This window comes from Dasypus novemcinctus, chromosome 20, assembly GCF_030445035.2.
Source record: "Dasypus novemcinctus isolate mDasNov1 chromosome 20, mDasNov1.1.hap2, whole genome shotgun sequence".
NCBI classification, from domain to species: domain Eukaryota; kingdom Metazoa; phylum Chordata; class Mammalia; order Cingulata; family Dasypodidae; genus Dasypus; species Dasypus novemcinctus.
Window position 1 is genome coordinate 17088001 of NC_080692.1, and position 19494 is coordinate 17107494.

The window sequence follows — 19494 nt, forward strand, 5'->3', positions numbered from 1 at the left end:
GACGCAGCAAGATGACACAATAAAAAAGGGAAGCGGACTTGGCCCAATGGATAGGGCATCTGCCTACCACACAGGAGGTCCATGGTTCAAACCCTGGGCCTCCTTTACCCATGTGGAGCTGGCCCATGTGCAGTGCTGACGCACGCGAGGAGTGCCCTGCCACGCAGGGGTGTCCCCTGCGTAGGGGAGCTCCATGCACAGGGAGTGCGCCCCGTAAGGAGAGCCGCCCAGCATGAAAGAAAGTGCAGCCTGCCCAAGAATGGCGCCACACACACGGAGAGCTGACACAGCAAGATAATGCAACAAAAGGAAACACAGATTCCCAGTGCCCCTGATAGGGATAGAAGCGGTCACAGAAGAACACACAGCGAATGGACAGAGAGAGCAGACAACTAGGGGGAAGGGAAGAGAAATAAATAAAAAATAAATCTAAAAAAAAAAATTACTCTGATCGCCAAGCCAGAAGAGATTAGAACTGAGAAATACCAGAAATGAAGGGAATCTCTTGCTTCTTTCTTTAGCAAGAGTCTATGCAAAAGCAATAAAGACTAATAGTGTAGGTCTTTTTTTTTCCCAAAGATTTTATTTATTTCTCTCCCCTTCCCTGTCCCCCCGCCCCAGTTGTCTGCTCTCTGTGCCCATGGGCTGTGTGTTCTTCTGTGCTCGCTTGTATTCTTGTCAGTAGCACCCGGAATCTGTGTCTCGTTGTGTCATCTTGCTGCGTCAGCTCTCCATGTGTGTGGCACCATTCCTGGGCAGGCTGCACTTTTTTTGCACAGGGTGCACTCCTTGTGTGTGGGGCTCCCCTATGCGGGGGACACCCCTGCGTGATATGGCACTCCTTGCATGCATCAGCACTGTGCGTGGGCCAGCTCATCACACAGGTCAGGAGGCCCTGGGTTTGAACCTTGGACCTCCCATATGGTAGGTGGACGCCCTATCTGTTAGGCCAAATCTGCTTCCCAATAGTGTGGGTCTTCATCTCCATGTTTAATAGCTTAGTTTACCAGTACCCACCATGTGTCTGCTGCCTATCAGGTGCTGTAATAGGAATTAGGGTTTTCAAACCTCAATTTCTTTATAATAAAAATGAGGATGACCGACTGGATAAAATTATTATAAAAATCATGTATTTATAGTTCTTAGCAAAGTATCTTGTATGTAGTAAGGAATCAATAAATTATACTACTATTATTCTTGGTGGTGTTTGTGTTGTTATTATTTTATTGTTATTGTTGGGGCGCCATGGTATGATACAAAAAGCTACTCTCAAATGCCATATAAGTAAAACAATGAAAAAGGTAAAAACAATTTGAAATGATATCCTTCCCTGAGTAGAGAAGGTAATTTACAAATTCCTTCCTCCTCCATCTCTTCTAACTAGAAATACCACAAAACTGGAAAGTAAAATGTCTCTTTGGGAATTACAGTACTGAACTAACTATTAAGAGCCCTCCTTCGTGGCTCTAAAGGTAAAAAGGGGCTTCTACGTCTCGGGAGCTTTTGAGGATGACAGCTGACCCCAGCCCTGATGCGGTCCCTTTGAAACTGGATCACTGGAAAGGTCTAGAGGAGGGAAAATTTAGGTAACAGCTGAGGGAGGGGGTTAGGGGGAAAACAGAGAACTTTCAGGTGTTTGGGGAGATTGTTGGCTCATCTCAGCCAAACAGAAAAAGAGATGGAGATCCTGGACAGAAGCTGTAATCAGGTCTCAAGTATGTATGTTTGGCAAGGCTTTTTCACTAGTGTTATTTTTAATAAAGAAGGATTTAAAATAGATTTCAATAGAGGAAAGGTTAAAAATATATCATGTTCAAGGATTGGAAGACTGAATATTATAAAGATATTAATGACCCCCAAATAAATTATTGGTGCAATGCAATAAAATTCACTATTTTGAAGTGTATGATTCAGTGCTCTGCAACCATCACCACTATTTAATTCCAGAATATTTCCATCACCACCACCCCCCCAAAAGAAACCTCTTCTTTAGTAGTGCTTCCCAATTCCCTGTCCCCTATCCTCTGACAACCCCATATCTACTCTGTGTCTGGATTTGCCTATTCTGGACAGTTCATATAAATGGAATCATACCATGATCGGCCTTTTGTGCTTGGCTTATTTCATTTAGCATAACGTCTTAGAGGTTCATCCACATTGTAGCATGTATCAGTACTTCATTTCTTTTTATGGCTGAATAATATTCCATTGTATGGATGTACCAAATTTTGCTTATCCAGAAAGTTAATGGACATTTGGGTTGTTTCCACCTGTTGTTGTTTTTTTTTTCAAGTTAAAGATGAATTTATTGCATCTTTAAAATACCACAAATAACCACAAATAGGTCTGGCATATTGTTCCCATTGCTGCACAACTCTTAGATTTTATTCATCAGCCTACTGAACTGTTCCTTCTTCAGAGACATAAATACCATCCAAAAATTTTCTTATATCCTTGTTTTTAACTGTTGTGGCTTGCTGAATCAAAGCAGGTGAATTTGATACAAGTTCAATATCATTTCTTTCAAGAATTAACTCATCCTTCGGGACTTGACATAACAAACAAGCAACACGTCCCCTGATTTGAACCCTGAGAATGTATTTTTCACCCAAGAAACTTTGGATTTCAACCAGAGACCCACTCTCCTGAATAACAATGTTGATGGGGAAATGAGCATACACAGACCTCATCTTGTAACGGAAGTCCAATGTAACACCCTTGATCATGTTCTGCACATGAGTACAGAGTGTAAACTGTAGCCAGTTCCTTCCTATTTCCCCACCATTTGTCAACCCAAAGCCTCTTCTTTTTCTTTTCAAGTAGACTGAGTTCTACATTGATGTGATTCAAGTCCCTCCACAGGATTCCTCTGGGGCCCTTCACAGTAACTGTGTGTCCCTTCAGTGTGATGTCAACATTTTCTGGAAGGTCTGGTTGCGGAGAACGGTCTTCATTCTCGTGGTAGATGTGGCAAAGAGAGCTGTTTCCACCTTTTGGGTACTGTGAATAGTGCTGCTATAAATATCCCTATACAAGTTTTTGTCTGAATGCCTGCTTTTAATGTTGGGGGGTATATACATAGGAGTACAATAGCTGGGTCAAACAGTAATTCTCTGTTTAATTTACTGAGGAACTACCAAACTGATTTCCAAAGTGACTACAGCATTTTACATTCCTATCAGCAATGTCTGAGGTTCCAATTTCTCCGCATCTGTGCTAACACTTGTTATTATCCATTTTTCAAAAAATAGTCATCCTAATGAGTATAAAGCTGGCATTTCCCTAAATGGCTCATGATGTTGAACATCTTTTCATGTGCTTACTGGCCGTTTTTGTGTCTCTTGGAAAAATGTCTATTCAAATCTTTTGCTTATTTTTAAGTAGGGTTTTTTTTTATTGGTGACTTATAACATTTTATCTTTTAGCCTTAAACAGGACTGTTACACAGCTGAATATTAAAATAGTCAATTGTTTTGGGGGTGGGGCAGGGTTGCTAATAAATTTGGTTGAACCTTAAGGATATAGAGGGGTAAACAAGGTGTCCTCAAAAATAGTTTTACAAGAGTGGTAAGTAATCTATGCTATTTAATAATTTCACTTCTCTATTTTTAAAAACATCTCTTGGGGAGTGGATGTAGCTCAAGTGGTTCAGTTCCTGCTTCCCATGTTCAAGGTCCTGGGTTCAATCCCTGGTACCTCTGTTAGGCCCAGGGCTCTCGTTCTGCTACCCCCCTTCATCCCTCCTCCCTCCCCTCTCCCTGCAGCTATGTATCCCTAAATGCTATGAAACCGGAGTTCCTGCCCCCATTCCCTTGCCTAAGGATTTCTGCCAAAAGGAACATAGCAACCCACATCAGAGAAATTATAACACCCAGAATGCAGATGGAACTACAAAGTCGACATGAGTTTTCATGACCTGACCCTAAAACTACAAAGCCAGCATAAGCCATCACAATCTATCCCTTTGTAGACTATTTACTGAACAAATTATAAAACCTCTCTCCCCTCTTCCCTGGAGGCTGGTGTCTATTCTAGACTCTGCCTGCCTGCTAAGCTCTCTCTCATTAAAGGCTTTATTTAAACTAACCTCAGCTCATGGTCTGATTTCTAAAATGCTTCCCTTCCTCGGCTTTCCTCCAAACCTAACGTTTTGGTGCCGAAACCCGGGAGCCAAGATCAAGGGCACCCACTTGTTTGGCCCCTTTTCCATCCACGCTTGCAAGACTGTTCAGGCCCACACCCTCCTCTGTTCTCATTGTCTAGGACAACTCTCACAAGAAAACGTGTACGGAGCTTCACCCTTTTCCCCACACATCCAGCACCCTCCTGTTTTCTGTGTATGAGGTCCTGGGTTCAATCCCCAGTACCTCCTTTAAAAAAAAAAAAAAGCTCTCTGCCATTAGCACCATTCCTCAGATTTCTTTCCGAGGCTGGCTTTACACCCCACAAGACTAAAAGAAGGCTTCACAGCTATCATGTCATGGGATTCCATCTCATTTCAACTCCCTTATATTTTCATCAGTATAATAGTAATAGAAAACCACTCAACATTTCTGGGACTATCATCAATTTTTAAAGAATGCTAACAAAGAGTGCCTTCACAACCAAATGCAGCACATAAGGACTGTATACCCATCGATGGCACAGCTCGATGATTACAGATAGCCAGAAGATAATGCTCATCCTACTGAAGAATATAAACTACAAATATCACTTCTATAGCATTTATAGAATACTTAATATATTTTTTAAATTTTAGATAATATCCATCTCTTCGTCTTCCACTTCCTCTATTTAAATCACAAAGTCCTAAATATATCTTAAATGTATTTATTCCTAAATGTTTCTTAATATATCTAATTATATTTTCTCCCCTTCTCTCAACATTTCCGGCTATTTTGCTATAATATAAGCTAGCACTATCTTGCACCAGAACTAATGCAAAAGACTCCTGACTGTTTCCTTGCTTCTGCAATCCAATTTGGAGAGGAAAAGCACCATTTCATATGGCAGCTAAGCCACAAACCTGGGAGTCATGCAGGATGTCTCCTATTCCTGAGGCAGTTACTTCTTATTGCCAGGAACTGTGCTAGTTAGGTACTAGTGACAAGATAATATCATCTTTGTTCTCAAAGATTTTAAAATATAGTTTAAAACCTAGTAAATGGACCCTGATAAAGATGATGGAATGAGAAGTTTCAGGGTTCTGTCTCCCCACAGATGCTTTGAACAATCACAAACTGGCAGAAACATCTTTCACAAAGCTCCAGAAAACACTCAAGGGACTGCAGTGACAGGTGACTACCAAGTCGGGAAAAGACTACTCACAGCACCCTGGCAGGCCCATCCCCACCCCTCACTGGCTCAGCACAAGGCCAGCCAGTGCTCCCAGTGCAGAGCCCTGGTGCTGGTTCCAGAGGTAGGTGTTAACTCTCGTGTACATACTGGGAGCATGTATACCTGGACCAGTCTGTCTGGTGGTGGCCTGAGGGACCGAACCAAGACACTGGGCGCATGCTTGCCATTTGTGATGGTTAGGCTAATGTGTCAACTTGGCCAGGTAACTTGCAGCCAGCAAGGAGTGACAATTTATCCAATTAGCTGAATGCCTAAAAAGGGGAAGTGATTTCAGCATTCAGAGAGATTTTTCCAGCTTTACTTTGGACAGCCAATGTCTCCTAGGAACTCATCAAGGACCTTCACAGGAGTCCTTCTGCAGCCTGCCTGTGGAATTTGGACTTGTGCATTCCCATGGTCACCTGACAGAATTTTATAAAATCTTATACTATTTACGGGTATCTCCTGTTGATTATCTCCCTACAGAACTAATACACCATCCAGAACTTGACCTGTGTGTGGAAAGCAGCTCAGAACTCTGTGGGAGAGCAGTCAAGTTGTGCTGCCTGGCGCAAGGGACTGCTGGCTGTAGGACATACAGTGCAGTGTGCTATAACAGCGAGGAAATTGTTTCTAGGGAAGAGGGGACATGCTCATCCATGTAAAGGGGGGAATTCCTAGGGCCACATGCCCACAAGACACAGACAGAAAGGATCAGGGAGGCCCCTAGGGTTTGTGCTCAAGCTGTTCTCTAAAGTTACTGTATGCATAAGCCCTGAAGGGAGCACTCATACAGGTCCATCTGCAAAGACTGAAAAGGGCATTTTCTTTTTTCTCCCCTTCTTCTGTTTTTTAAATGCTAGTGCCTGGCATTCCAGGAAAGCTCTGTCCTAACACTAGCTGAATACAAGCTTTAAGAAACAGATGTTGAGAAGCGGATGTGGCTCAAACAATTGGGCTCCTATCTACCATATATGAGGTCCAGGGTTCGATGCCCAGGACCTCCTGGTGAAGGCAAGCTGGCCTGTGTGATGAGCTGGCCCACACAGAGTACTGCCCTGTGCAGGAGTGCTGGCCCATGCAGAGAGCTGGTGCAGCAAGATGATGCAACAAAGAGAGACACAGAGGAGAAATAATAAGAGATGCAGCAGAACAGGGAGATGAGGTGGCACAAGAGAATGATTGCCTCTCTCCCAGTCCTCAAGTTCCCAGGATTGGTTCCCAGAGCTGCCTGAAATGAAAATACAAGCAGACATAGAAGAACATACAGTGAATGGACAAAGAGCAGACAATGGAGGGAAGGGGTAGAAATAAAAAATAAAAAACAAATAAATAAATAAGAAACAGATGTCTAAATTCCAGTTATAACACATTAAAATATCAAGATGTCCAAGTTTCAACAAAAGAGTCACAAAGCATACAAAGAAACAAAGGAATGGTAGAGACAAAGGAGAAGATTAAAGCATTAGAAATAATCAACAAGGAGGACAAGGCCTGGGCCATAACAAATGTTTTATTTATTTATTTTTATTTATTTCTCTCCTCCCATCCTGTTGTTTGCTCTGTGTGTCCATTCACTGTGTATTCTTCTGCGTCCGCTTGCATTTTTGTCAGTGGCACCAGGAACCCATGTCTCTTTGTTGCATCATCGTGCTGCATCAGCTCTCCATGTGTGCGGCGCCACACCTGGGCAGGCTGCGCTTTCTTCACGTAGGGCAGCTCTCCTTACAGGGCACACTCCTTCCGTGTGGGGCTCCCCTATGCGGAGGACACCCCTGCATGGCAGGGCACTCCTTGTGCGCATCGCACTGCACATGGGCTAGTTCACCACACAGGTCAAAGAGGCCCGGGGTTTGAACCCTGGACCTCCCACGCGGTAGGCGGACCCTCTATCCACTGAGCCAAATCCGCTTCCCATGACAAATATTTTAAAAGATGGTCCCAGATATGCTAAAAAGCTAATGGGAGGGAAGCAGACTTGGCCCAATGGATAGGGCGTCCGCCTACCACATGGGAGGTCTGCGGTTCAAACCCTGGGTGTCCTTGACCCGCGTGGAGCTGGTCCACGTGCAGTGCTGATGCGTGCAAGGAGAGCCGTGCCACGCAGGGGAGCCCCACAAAGAAGGAGTGCACCCTGTGAGGAGAGCCACCCAGCGGGAAAGAAAGTGCAGCCTGCCCAGGAATGGCGCTGCATACACAGAGAGCTGACGCAACAAAAAGAAACACAGATTCCCAGTGCCCTGATAAGGACAGAAGCGGTTACAGAAGAACACATAGCGAATGGACACAGAGAGCAGGCAGCTGGGGGGAGAGTGAAGGGGAGAGATATAAAATAAAGAAAGAAAGAAATCTTAAACAAAAAAAGCTAATGGGAAACATGGACAAAGAACTAAGGAAATTAGGAAAATGAGAGGTGAACACAAGGAGAATGGCAACAGAGAGATGGAAATTTTGAAAGGGAACCAGAGTTGAAGACCACAGTAACAGAAATTAAAATCCTTACAGAGATGTGACAGTGGACAGGAGCTGGCAAAGAAAGAACCGGGGAACTTGAAGATAAGACATTAAAATAGTCTGAGGAGGAGGAGACTGCAGAAAAGTGAACAGAGCCTGAGGAGCCTGGGGGACACCATTAAACATATCAATATACATACTGTAAAAGGATCAGAAGGAGGGAGAGAAAGGGCAGAGAGAATATTCAAAGAAATTACGGCTGAAAACTTCCCAGATTTAATGAAAAAAATATGAATATGCACATCCAAGATGCTCAACAAACTCCAGACAGGATAGCACAAAAGACCCACACCATATCATATTACAATCAAACTGCAAATGCCAAAGATAGAGAATCTAGAAGTGACAGGAGAGAGGTGGCATGTTACCTGCAAGGAAGGCTCAATAGTACTTGAGTGCCAATTTCTCATCAGAAACCATGGGGGCAGGCCAGCCGAAAGTGGAATGGCATACTAAGAGTGCTGACGCAGGGAACTACTAACCAGGAATTCTATATCCAGCAGGACTGTCTTTCAAAGATGAGGGAGAGACTAGGACATTCCAGATAAACAGAGGCTGGGGACGTTCCTTACCACTGTATCAGCCCTACAGGAGTTGCTTGGGACCGTTGGGTAGATTGAAAGCAAAGGATGCTAGGAAAAAGACTGGTGCCACTTGAAGAAATGAGATCTCTGGTAGGGAACACAATAAGGGTAGATATAAATGCCAGTACTATTGTATTTTTGGTTTGTAACTCTACCTTTTAATTCCTACAAGATCTAAAAGGCAAACATATAATGTAATCATAAATTAGTGGTTTTGGACTTACAAGGTGTAAATATGCAATTTGTGAGAAGAACTACAGAACAGTGAGGGGGGTAAGGAACATAGTTTATGTACACTGTTGAAGTTCAGTTGGCATCTAGACAATCAAGAGTGTTACAGATATGGGATGCTGGATTTAACCCCATGATAACTACAGGGAAAGCATCAGAGGGTATGCAGGCGTGTAAAGATAAAAATTAGAGAGCAGGTTACCTGGAGCAAAGGGAAGGGGAGGGGGAAACTGCTGCATGGTGGACATGAGGTTTCTGTTTGGGAAGATGAGACAGTTAAGCGATGAAAGGTGAGGGTACTGCAACCTTTAAATATGAGTAATCCCGCTGGATGGTATGCTTGGGAATGGTTGAGATGGGAAGGTTTGTCCTATTTATGTTCCCTCAATTAAAAAAGAACACAGGGAGGCAGACTTGGCCCAGTGGTGAGGGCGTCCGTCTACCACATGGGAGGTCCAGGGTTCAAACCCCGGGCCTCCTTGACCCGTGTACCGCTGGCCCATGCGCAGTGCTGATGCACGCAAGGAGTACCGTGTCATGCAGGGGTGTCCCCCGCGTAGGGGAGCCCCACGCGCAAGGAGTGCGCCCTGTAAGGAGAGCTGCCCAGCGCGAAAGAAAGTGCAGCCTGCCCAGGAATGGGGCCACACACACAGAGAGCTGACGCAACAAGATGATACAACAAAAAGAAACACAGATTCCCATGCCGCTGTCAACAACAGCAGTGAACAAAGACGACGACGAAGCAAATAGACACAGAGAACAGACAACCAGGGCGGGGGAAGGGGAGAGAAATAAATAAATAAATCTTTACAAAAAAAGAACACACACACAAAACAAAAATGAGCAACCAAAGAGACAATGACAATTAAATGTGTAAGTGATTCTGGATGGGATCTATCAAGAGAGGAGAAAAGGCGCAAAAGGACATTATTGAAATAATTGGAATATTAGATGTTACGCTTCATACCAGTGTTGAATTTCTTGAACTTGATGGCTGTGCTTACGGTGGATGCCTAAGAGAATATTCCTGTTCTAGGGAAATGCCCATAGCTGTATGTTCAAGGAGCATGATCTACACAATCTACACTCAAGTGGCAGAAAATGGACTGATAAATAGATGGATGAAAGGAATGATGGAAATGTGGTGGAATGTTAGAGTTGGCAGATCTGAGTATCTGGGTGGATGGGGGTGTGTGGGAGTTCTCTGTATGGAGTTTGTATTATTTTTGTATCTGTCTTATAGATTTGAAAGCATTTTAAGTTGAAAATTTAAAATTTAAAAAGAAAAACCTAGTGAAGATGACAAAGAGTGCTCTGGAAGCACAGAGAGAAGGACTTAAATGAGGATTCCTGGATGGCAGTCTGGAGGAGAGAACAGAGCTGGATCTTAAAGAATGAGAAAGAACCAGCCAGGCCAAAGAAAGACAGAAAGATGCTCCAAAAAGCAGGAAAAGCATGAACAAAAACATGACACTGAGATATATCACAGTATATGCAGGTAATTACTAGCTCTTCAGAATCCCAAAGCTAAAGTTCAAGATGAAGAGTGAAGAGAAAGTCAGAGCTGTAGGAAAGGTCAAGAATAATCCCAATATATGGAATACATTCTCTATCTGAATATAAAACAAGAGTATGTATCTATCCCATGGAAGGTGAGTTTTTCTCTCAGTCTTGCTAAGTTTGCAAAGATTTTGGCTTCACTGAGAAATAAATTCCATGTTTCCCTCCAAATGGTACCCCTTAGATACCATCATAAGAGATGAATCTAGGGAAGCGGACTTGGCCCAATGGATAGGGAGTCTGCCTACCACACAGGAGGTCCGCGGTTCAAACCCAGGGCCTCCCTGACCCATGCGCAGTGCTGATGTGTGCAAGGAGTGCCCTGCCTCAGCAGCGGTTCCCCCACGTAGGGGAGCCCCACGCGCAAGAAGTGTGCCCCGTAAGGAGAGCCACCCAGCGCGAAAGAAAGTGAAGCCTGCCCGGGAGTGGTGCCACACACACGGAGAGCTGATGCAGCAAGATGACGCAACAAAAAGAAACACAGATTCCTGGTGCCGCTGATAAGGATAGAAGCGGTCACAGAAGAACACACAGCAAATGGACAGAGAGAGCAGACAATTGGGGCGGGGGAGGGGAGAGAATTAAAAAAAAAAAAAAAAGAGAGATGAATCTAAGGCACCATCTGGCCATTAAAGGATCAGCTTGAATTTTATGAAATAAAATAGCATTACATTTGCAATCTATATCTAAGTATCTGACTCCTGATAATAAGTAAGATAAATAATACAATATTTAGACATTATCCCTTTTTGAACACATTAATGTTTTCTTTTGAAACCAAATATAAAATTTTAAAAAGGCTACAGGAGAGTTAATGGAATTAGAAGAGGTAAAGCCAATCTTTCCTCTCTGTTTCTAGAGCCATCATTTGTCTTGAACACAAATATGTCTTACACTGATTAGGTGCCCATACAAGCAGAAAAGTTATCTTGGCGAGTTGTTCACTGTCCCCTACAAGAGTTGTACTAAATTCCCAAGCCCTGTCTTATTCATATAGAAATGGCATTCTTAGCATTTTGGGAGCAGAGAACCTTTTGCAAATATGATGAAAGGAGACCTTAAAAATGTATATCTGTACAAAGCAGCATACAATTTTAGGGAAAATTTCAGATACCCTGATGCATATCTACAGACCTCTAAATATTTTATGACTGGTCTTGCTCCATTATGGTCTGCCTCAAATCCATACCATCTGGATTATGCAATCCAATCCCCATTTCATTTCTTCTGAAACCCTAGATAGCTCTGAGTCTAGGCCATACAAAATGTAACAATTATACTTTCTGTACCATATGTGACTAGTTTTTCCACAACTATTAGTCCTCTCCCCAACTGGATTATAAATATCTCAAGGGAAGAAAACATGCTTTAAACCTGATATTCCCCCAAGTAATGTCTCAGGTGCCAAGCAAACAGTGGTGCTCAATAAATGCTTAACTCATAGGAAAACTGGCCATCTTTGGTTATAAAAGAAGCTCTGAACATTAGTTATTTTGATTTTCTCAGGCACGACAATTTATTCTCCTATTTCTACACAGAGCCCAGGTGCTGAAGAATTCAAAACCCTATCTTCTGGCTCAATTCACACTGTTCCATCCACCCAGAATGTCCTCAATTCTGTCCTTCTGAATCCTTCTCATTACCTCTTATAGGATTTATCTATTCCTCTTTGCTATAAAACATGTAGTAAATAGTGTATATCTTTCTTATATCCCCTACTAACTATAAACTCCTGGAAACTAAGGCTATGTTCCATAATATTTTCATTGTATTGGTTTCTTTTCCCAGTCCCATTCTTGCTATGTACCTTATAAGTATACATTTACATTTATTACATGAATGCTGTTAGAGGTTTGCAATAATTAACAAGCAATGGCTCAGTTTTCCCTGATATGCACTGGGGAAAGGTTAACCTCATCCCCCATAAGCCTACATCCCTAAGGGCACAGCACTTCCCCACAGGTTAAATAAAGAAACCACATAGCGACAGGAGTAAAGGGAAATGGAAACCTTTCCCACCTACATATCAGAGGGAGATAAAATTCCTACAGAACACCAAATCCAATGAATGTCTCATGATGATGGAGGAGATTGTTGCTATGGGGGGAGGAGTGGGGTGAGGGGGGTGGGGGATATATGGGACCCCATATTGTTTTAATGTAATATTAAAAAAATAAAGACAAAAAAAAAAATTCCTACTGAACAAAGAAACATCTGCTCCTGCAGTATTCCAAGAAACCATAACTTCCTAACCCATTATCTTCTAGTCACTACCAGGAAAAATTTTCACCTCTAGGGCTTCCTATTGGCCCCTGCACTTCACTCAGCCCCTCGACCCCCTCCCACCAACTACCATTTCCTTACCCAGGAAAGTTCTGCATAAATTCAAATTCCTCCCTTCCAAGGCGGGGCTTAAGTTTGTTCCTCAGTCCCCCACTGTTGGGTGAGCTTCTCAATAAATCTTTGTCTATAGTCATTTCAGTCTCTGTGTCCCAGTATGCGCTGTATTTTCTCCAACAAACACCTAATTTAAAAATCCATGGTAACTTAGACAAGCTGGTCCCATTCCTGACACTTGAGTTTTTCCACTGAGGAAGAGCTGTCACTTCTCTTTGTACAAGACTGCTGCCCATGGAATCAAGAATTGACACAAATCCAACATTCTTTATGTGCAACTTAACATGTACCATAACCTGCTGTTCTAGACCGCCAAGCCTCTCAAGGAGGAAGTACATCTGTTTTTAACTTCTACTAAATAGAGAAAAGAAACACTTGGTGGAAGTTTGTGCAGGGCTGAATAATTTCTCAAGTGCTTTGTCATAACTTTTTCAAAGCTGTTTAGAATTTATCCTATATGGCACAAATATAGATGATACAGAACATAAGAAACATGTATATCCTGGCAGAATTCTCTTGCTATTCTGAATCATGTCTCCTCCAAGCTACCTAAACTGGATTCCAAAATTCAAAATTCATCGAATTCCTTCCTGCTTTTCAATGTTAAGTCCATCACTCCTTCAAGATATGACTTGATTTCTTTAAAGAAACCTTTTCTGAGTAAGCCCTACTTTCTTACACAACTGACATTTCCTTCTTTTGTTTTCCATAACATCTACTAAAAGAAATTCAGTACTTTACTGTATCTTTCTTGATATTTATTTAGTTGAGATGATTAGCTCCATCACGTTTAGGCTGTATTTAACCAATCAGCAATGTAGTGAAGTCACAGAACAGAGTGTTATATTGACAAGACTTTAAAATTATGATAATACAGTGGTCCTCAAACTTTGCTGCCTAATTAGAGTTCATATCTATGGAACTTTTAAGAATTCTTATGGCTGATGTTGTTACCTGTAACAATTAAATTAGAATCTTTGAAGGTGGGACCCAGGTACCATATCATGCAAAACAAAAGTATAAGTATGCCGTAATCAAGGCAGGCGTTGCTAAATTCAATAGCACCTACAAAACAATTAATAAGCAGAGGTAAAATGATCTTAAAAATGAAAAGTCTAGATCATTTTACCTCTGCTTGTTAATACTTCTGTAGGTACTACTGAATTTAGCAATGCCTGCCTTGATTACAGTTTTCATTTTTAAGGATATCCTGAGCGTTGCTGATGGTAATACCCCAATAATGAAGAATGACAGTAGGCCACATGACTGAAAATAAGCACTGTTTATTCAGGGAACCATTTCTGTAACCTTCTTGAAGACTATATCTAGAGTTTCAAGAGTGAGGAAGACTGAGTCATCAAAGACTGATCAACAATAGAGCTCCATTTTTCTGTGAAGGTCACATTTGCCTATCTCTTTGACAGAAAACAATTCTAATTAGCCATACAGAATCTCTAGCACCAGTAGAAAAGGGATTTCTTTATATTATATAATTCATATATTCAAAGGTTTATCTGTTTAGTAAATGATCTTTTCAGGAGCTCCATCTTTTGAAGGACAGAAATAAAGGCTCACTTATGGAATAATTTTACAAGAAGGTAGAAAAAGGTGGTAAGGAGGATCAGCAATAACAGAAAGCAGCACAAAGCTCCTATTTATCCCTTACTAACTTTACTTTGGCAGACTTGTTTTTCTCTCAAGACCTTCAAATGAGAGCCTAATAAATACGGCTTAACAGCTATAGAACCCTCTACCCTCATACCTTTACTAGCTAAAAGTAAAGGTAATGAGGCCTTGCTGAAGATTAAAAGTTTTTCTTCATCCTGAAACTCTGGATATATAGATTGGGGTAAATGTTGCTGGTAAATGAAGAGGAAAAGTTGGGAAAAAGTTAAAATTATAACACTGAATCACAGCCTATTACTCCAAGGAGACAGACCACCCTATTTTCTCAAAGAATTTGCATTTCAGAGTTATACAGAAAGTCAAAGTACATCAGTTACTTTAGAAAAAGTAACTTAAAACAGAGTATTCGTGTTTAAAGTTTTACATTTTAAAATTCTCACTTTAAAAAATTTAAAAAATGTTATTAACCATTCACACCTCCCAAATGAGTTATTTGGAAATAAGGAATGTAACTTCTTAGGTTCTTTATTCTTAGTCTAGGAATTATATCTGCTCTCACTCTCTGAACACACTCTACACATTTTGTAATATGTTTTCATGCTACTTCAAAAGATGTACAGTACAGCTAGATTCACAGAGCAGCATTGCAATTACACAGATTTTCAAACAGAAAAGTTATCCAAGGGTCAGAGAGTTTCTAAATACTCACTGGCAGGAATTCTTAACAAGTTACTTACATTCACTTCTAAAAACAGAACCTCTAATCACAAGAAATGATTAAAAAAGAAAAAGCAAAGACAAAAAGAGCCACAACAAAGAAAATAAGAACTTTAATCCTCAAAAAGAATGGCTTTGCTACTTTTTTCTTTAGAGCTCTAAGCCAAGACAAGTGAAACGTAAATTTCAAAAGCTCCATCACATAGGTATAAGGTAAAAGCTAAATTAAAATGGTAATTTAGTGTAAAAAAATTTTCCCCTTACTTTTAAAGACTCAAAACTAAGACGATCATTCTTTGTTTCACATCTAAAGACTTTTTCATCTCATCTACAATAAATAACTTTGTCATATTAGAAGGCTGGAGTAATAGAGTGCTGCAAAAGCCAATTCGGATTAAATTATTTTTCTTTGATGTCATGACCTCCCTTACACCTTACAATTTATTTCTGTTTTTAGGGCATGTGACATTTTAATGAAGATTCACCAAGCATTTTGTGCTCTTATATAAGAAGTCCTAAAGGAAGTATGGAGGACCAATGAGACTTTTACTCTTAGGGATCAATTCATATAAAGCAAAAATATAAAAAGAGAGGACTCTCCAAACAATTACCATAGTTAATGAAGACTGCTCTTTGACTAAAAGAGCTGTATGGGGTAATACTTCACCTAGAACTTGGCACATCAAAGAAATAATACTTACAAGAAGTCTTAGTGTCATTCCAACAACATAAACCATTATTGGAAGTATCTATCTCAGTGATTCCATAGATATAAAAAAACACAAAGAAGTACCTTTAAGGGCTCAAAATATGAAACTAATTAGGGCCAACCATCAGACTTCAGGTATGCACAAACAATGAGAACTCAGTACTTGTTTTTAACAGAAAAAGTCCAGAGAGATTAAGTGATTTATCCAAGGTCCCTAAGCTTGCTAGAAGAATTAGGGGTCAGTAACAATAACTAACAGGTCTTATTAAATGCTGTTCTAAACTCTTAATCTATTTAAACCTCACATTAGTTCTATAAGGTAAGCCTTATTGTTACTTACATTTTACAGGGGAGAAAACAAGCACAAAGAGAAGTAACTTGAACCGCATGATAAAGCTGTAAAACGACTTGCTGGGATTCAAGGCAAGAGGCAGTTTGCTTCCAGAGTCCATACCTTTACCAACTATGCTATGCTAACTCTTGGGCCTCCATCCCCATTCCAGTGCTTCCTACTATATCATAATGTATCTTGAGTTTGCAACCAGAAGTAGATGAAACAGGTTATTCTTGGTGTTTTCTTCAAGCAAACACACAAAGTTATGTACATGAAATTCTTCAATTAAAGAGGAAAGCAGAGAAGAAACAGGGAATCAAAGGAAATATTTTTAAATAACTGTAAAATAAAACACAAACATAACTTCAATTTTGGTGGTAGGAACTAAGTAAATAGCTTGGCGATCATTCAAAGAACCATTTAAAAAATGCGCCTTGTTGCTTCATGATGTCTACATTGACTACATTTTCTTGTTTAGCTTTTTTTATTGAAGGGGTTGGCAATTTTACGTCAATTACAAATTTTTATGCAACTTCAAGCAGTATTTTACCTTCTCTGAGGGATAGATGCTGGTAAACTGAGCTCCTCTAGACTTAAACCTTCCATCTAAAGATCCTCAGGCAGAACTCCAAAGCCCATCCATACTGGAAAACTCATCTAGGCACTCTTCTCTCCTAAGAAATGCCAATGAATCTTTCATTGCTACTTCTCAGCCTTTATAAAGGACTTATCTCTCAAGTATGCACCTTACAAAATGAAAATATCTATCTGCTTTCCTACATTCAGTAAAATAGGACACTGACAACTGAATGCCTCTTAGATCACTATTAATCTAAAATACGAAAAGGACAGTTTGAATGACGTTCTAGAGAAGCACTTTTTCACCCAAAAAGATGACCAAACCACCCAAAAGACATTTTAGAACATAACCCAGTACACACCCACACCCACACAGGTACAAGCAGGTTTCATTAAAGAGTACTTACCCTTACTACACTAAGATGATTTCAAACCGTTAATGTGTCACCTTCCACAACATGAAAAACAAATTCTTAACCTAAAAGTTTCCGAGAGTCTTCCAATATCCTTGAGTTAAAAATAAAAACTTTTCAAGGTCTGCAATTCTTTTTTAAAAACGAGAAGCTTCAAGTAAAGAGAAAAAGAGACTGAATTCGTTTTATTTAAACTACTTAAATATTATGATCTTCATTAGATAAAAATTTCCCAAATAACCTTCTATGTAATCTAAAACTATATCTTTCACAGTAAGCATTTAGTATATACAGTACATGGCAAAAGGAGAAGAATAAAAGAGAAGCCTTACCACAGTGAACTTGGATTGCCCTTTTCAGGAGATAGGCTTACTTGGACTGTGGCAACATCCTCCCAGGAAATGAAAGCTTGAGTGAGGGAGGTGGAGAGGGATTAAGAATTAAGAGGCAAAGGGAGTTTGTCAAATAGTATATGCCCGAATTGGGCTGCAGGGCAAACAAAAGTCAAAATCAAAACCCAAAGAAAACCAATCAGATCTAAGGAGAAGAGAAAAAATGCACTCTTACAGACATATGTGAAAATTTTACATTTGTAAAAGTAACATTTTCACAAAACACTTCTACATCATTATCTCTGTGAGATAGAAAAGATGCTCTTCTCGTTTAGTAATTGAAGATATTGAGGCTTTGAGAAATTAAATTAATTGCCCCTAAATACACAGCTAATTGACAGAGATGGGAACCAGAAACAAATCTTGTGATTTCCAATCCTGTTCTCAATTCACTACTATAGGGTGAAAGAACAGCAGAAAGAGAAAACAAACAAAAACACTTCTATTGTAATTCTATTGCCAGTCTGAACATTAATTATCCTCCATTTCAAGCTCTGAAAAACTAAGTGACAATTAACCAAGATGTGTGTTGCTAAGTGAATCTATACTTCTAATTATACCTGATTAATCACTTCCTCCTTTTGCTCTCCGACACTGCACGCTGAACACACTTCCACCTCATAGCAAGTAACATGCTACATATGGCTATTTATATCCATCCATATCTGAATTCAGAAGCAGAGTACATAGGGAAGCAACCCACATGTCCATTAGACGGATGCATAAACAAAATGTGGTATCCATACAAAGGAATATTATTCAGCCATAAAAATAAAGTACTGGTATATGGATGAACCTTGAAGATACGTTGAGTGAAATAAGCCAGACCCAAAAGGCAAGTATGATCTCACTTAAATGAAATAATTAGAATATGCAAATTCACAGACTCAAAAACTAGAATACAGGTTACCAGGGGCTATGGTGGAGGTGAGGAATGGGGAAGTAAACCTTAATTGGTGAGGGGGGGAGGAGGGGAAAGAAATAAATGAAAAATAAGTCTTAAAAAAAAAAAAGCTTAATTGGTAGATATTTCCTATTAAGGGTGATGGAAAAGTTTTGGTAATGGATGGTGGTGACGGCAGCACAATATTATGAATGTAATTAATATCACTGAACTGTATATTTGAAAGTGGTTTAAATAGGAAATTTATTACAGGTCATACATACGCTATCAGAATAAAATTCCAAAAGATCCACAGAACTGTAAAACACCAACAGTGAACACTAATAAAAAATATGGACTATAGTTAAGAGTATAGTTATAATAATAGTCTTTCATCAATTGTAACAAAGGCACGACACTAATGCAAAATGTTAATAATGCAGAAAACTGAGTGTGTGAGGTGGGATGTATTTGGGAATTCTGTATTTTCTACATAATTTTTCTGTAAACCTACAAGTGCTCCAATTAAAAATCATCATCATCATCATAATAATAATAAAGAAAAAGAAAGTAGGGTCTACCTATATTTTATTCAACTTTCACAAAATTTAGGTCATAGAAAAAACAAACTATCTGCAGAATTCCAAAAATTCTGTTCACAAAAATTTTATTCTAAAAATTTTTATTCTGAAAATTTCTGTTTGTAATTCAGAGAACAAAATATTATTCTCTCTGCATATCTTTATGCCCAAAGCCTGACTGCTCCTACCCGGCTACATGCTATCACTGCATTCATTCAACAGATTATTTTCTGTACCTTTTCAAAACTATTTCCACTTTGTGAACAAGGCAGTTTTATTTTAATCTAATGTCATGGTCGAGTGGCAACAACAAACACTGACCCATGGAAATCCCATTAATAGACTTTATATAACAGACATGCACCAACAAGCAGTCAAAATGATTCTTCTCTGGAAGGTTGCTGTGAAGATTTTAATAGCTGTCAATTTAATGTTTAACCCAAAGTACCTTAAAGATACTTTAATTCATGCTGACATCTTGTATCAGAGGACATATTTTCACTAGTTAGCCAAAAAAGCAATCTCTTGGTTTTAAACAGGAGCAAATGGAGATTTTCGACCTAACTATGTAAAAACACATTAGGCAAATAGATAAAAAACACATTTCAAATATTAATGAGGTAATTATACATATCAC

General features: G+C 39.9%; 1 protein-coding gene, 1 non-coding gene and 1 pseudogene across 2 annotated transcripts in view; 1 reads left to right on the top strand and 2 right to left on the bottom strand.

The window, feature by feature from the left end:
- BCL2L13 (BCL2 like 13) overlaps positions 1 to 19494 on the bottom strand; it is a 123848-nt gene that overhangs the window by 9404 nt on the left and 94950 nt on the right. The gene's annotated exons all lie outside the window — the stretch shown is intronic.
- LOC111763759 (large ribosomal subunit protein uL6 pseudogene) lies at positions 1863 to 2954 on the bottom strand (annotated as a pseudogene).
- TRNAG-ACC (transfer RNA glycine (anticodon ACC)) lies at positions 9071 to 9146 on the top strand. Its single transcript has one exon. It is a non-coding gene; the product is annotated as a tRNA-Gly (tRNA).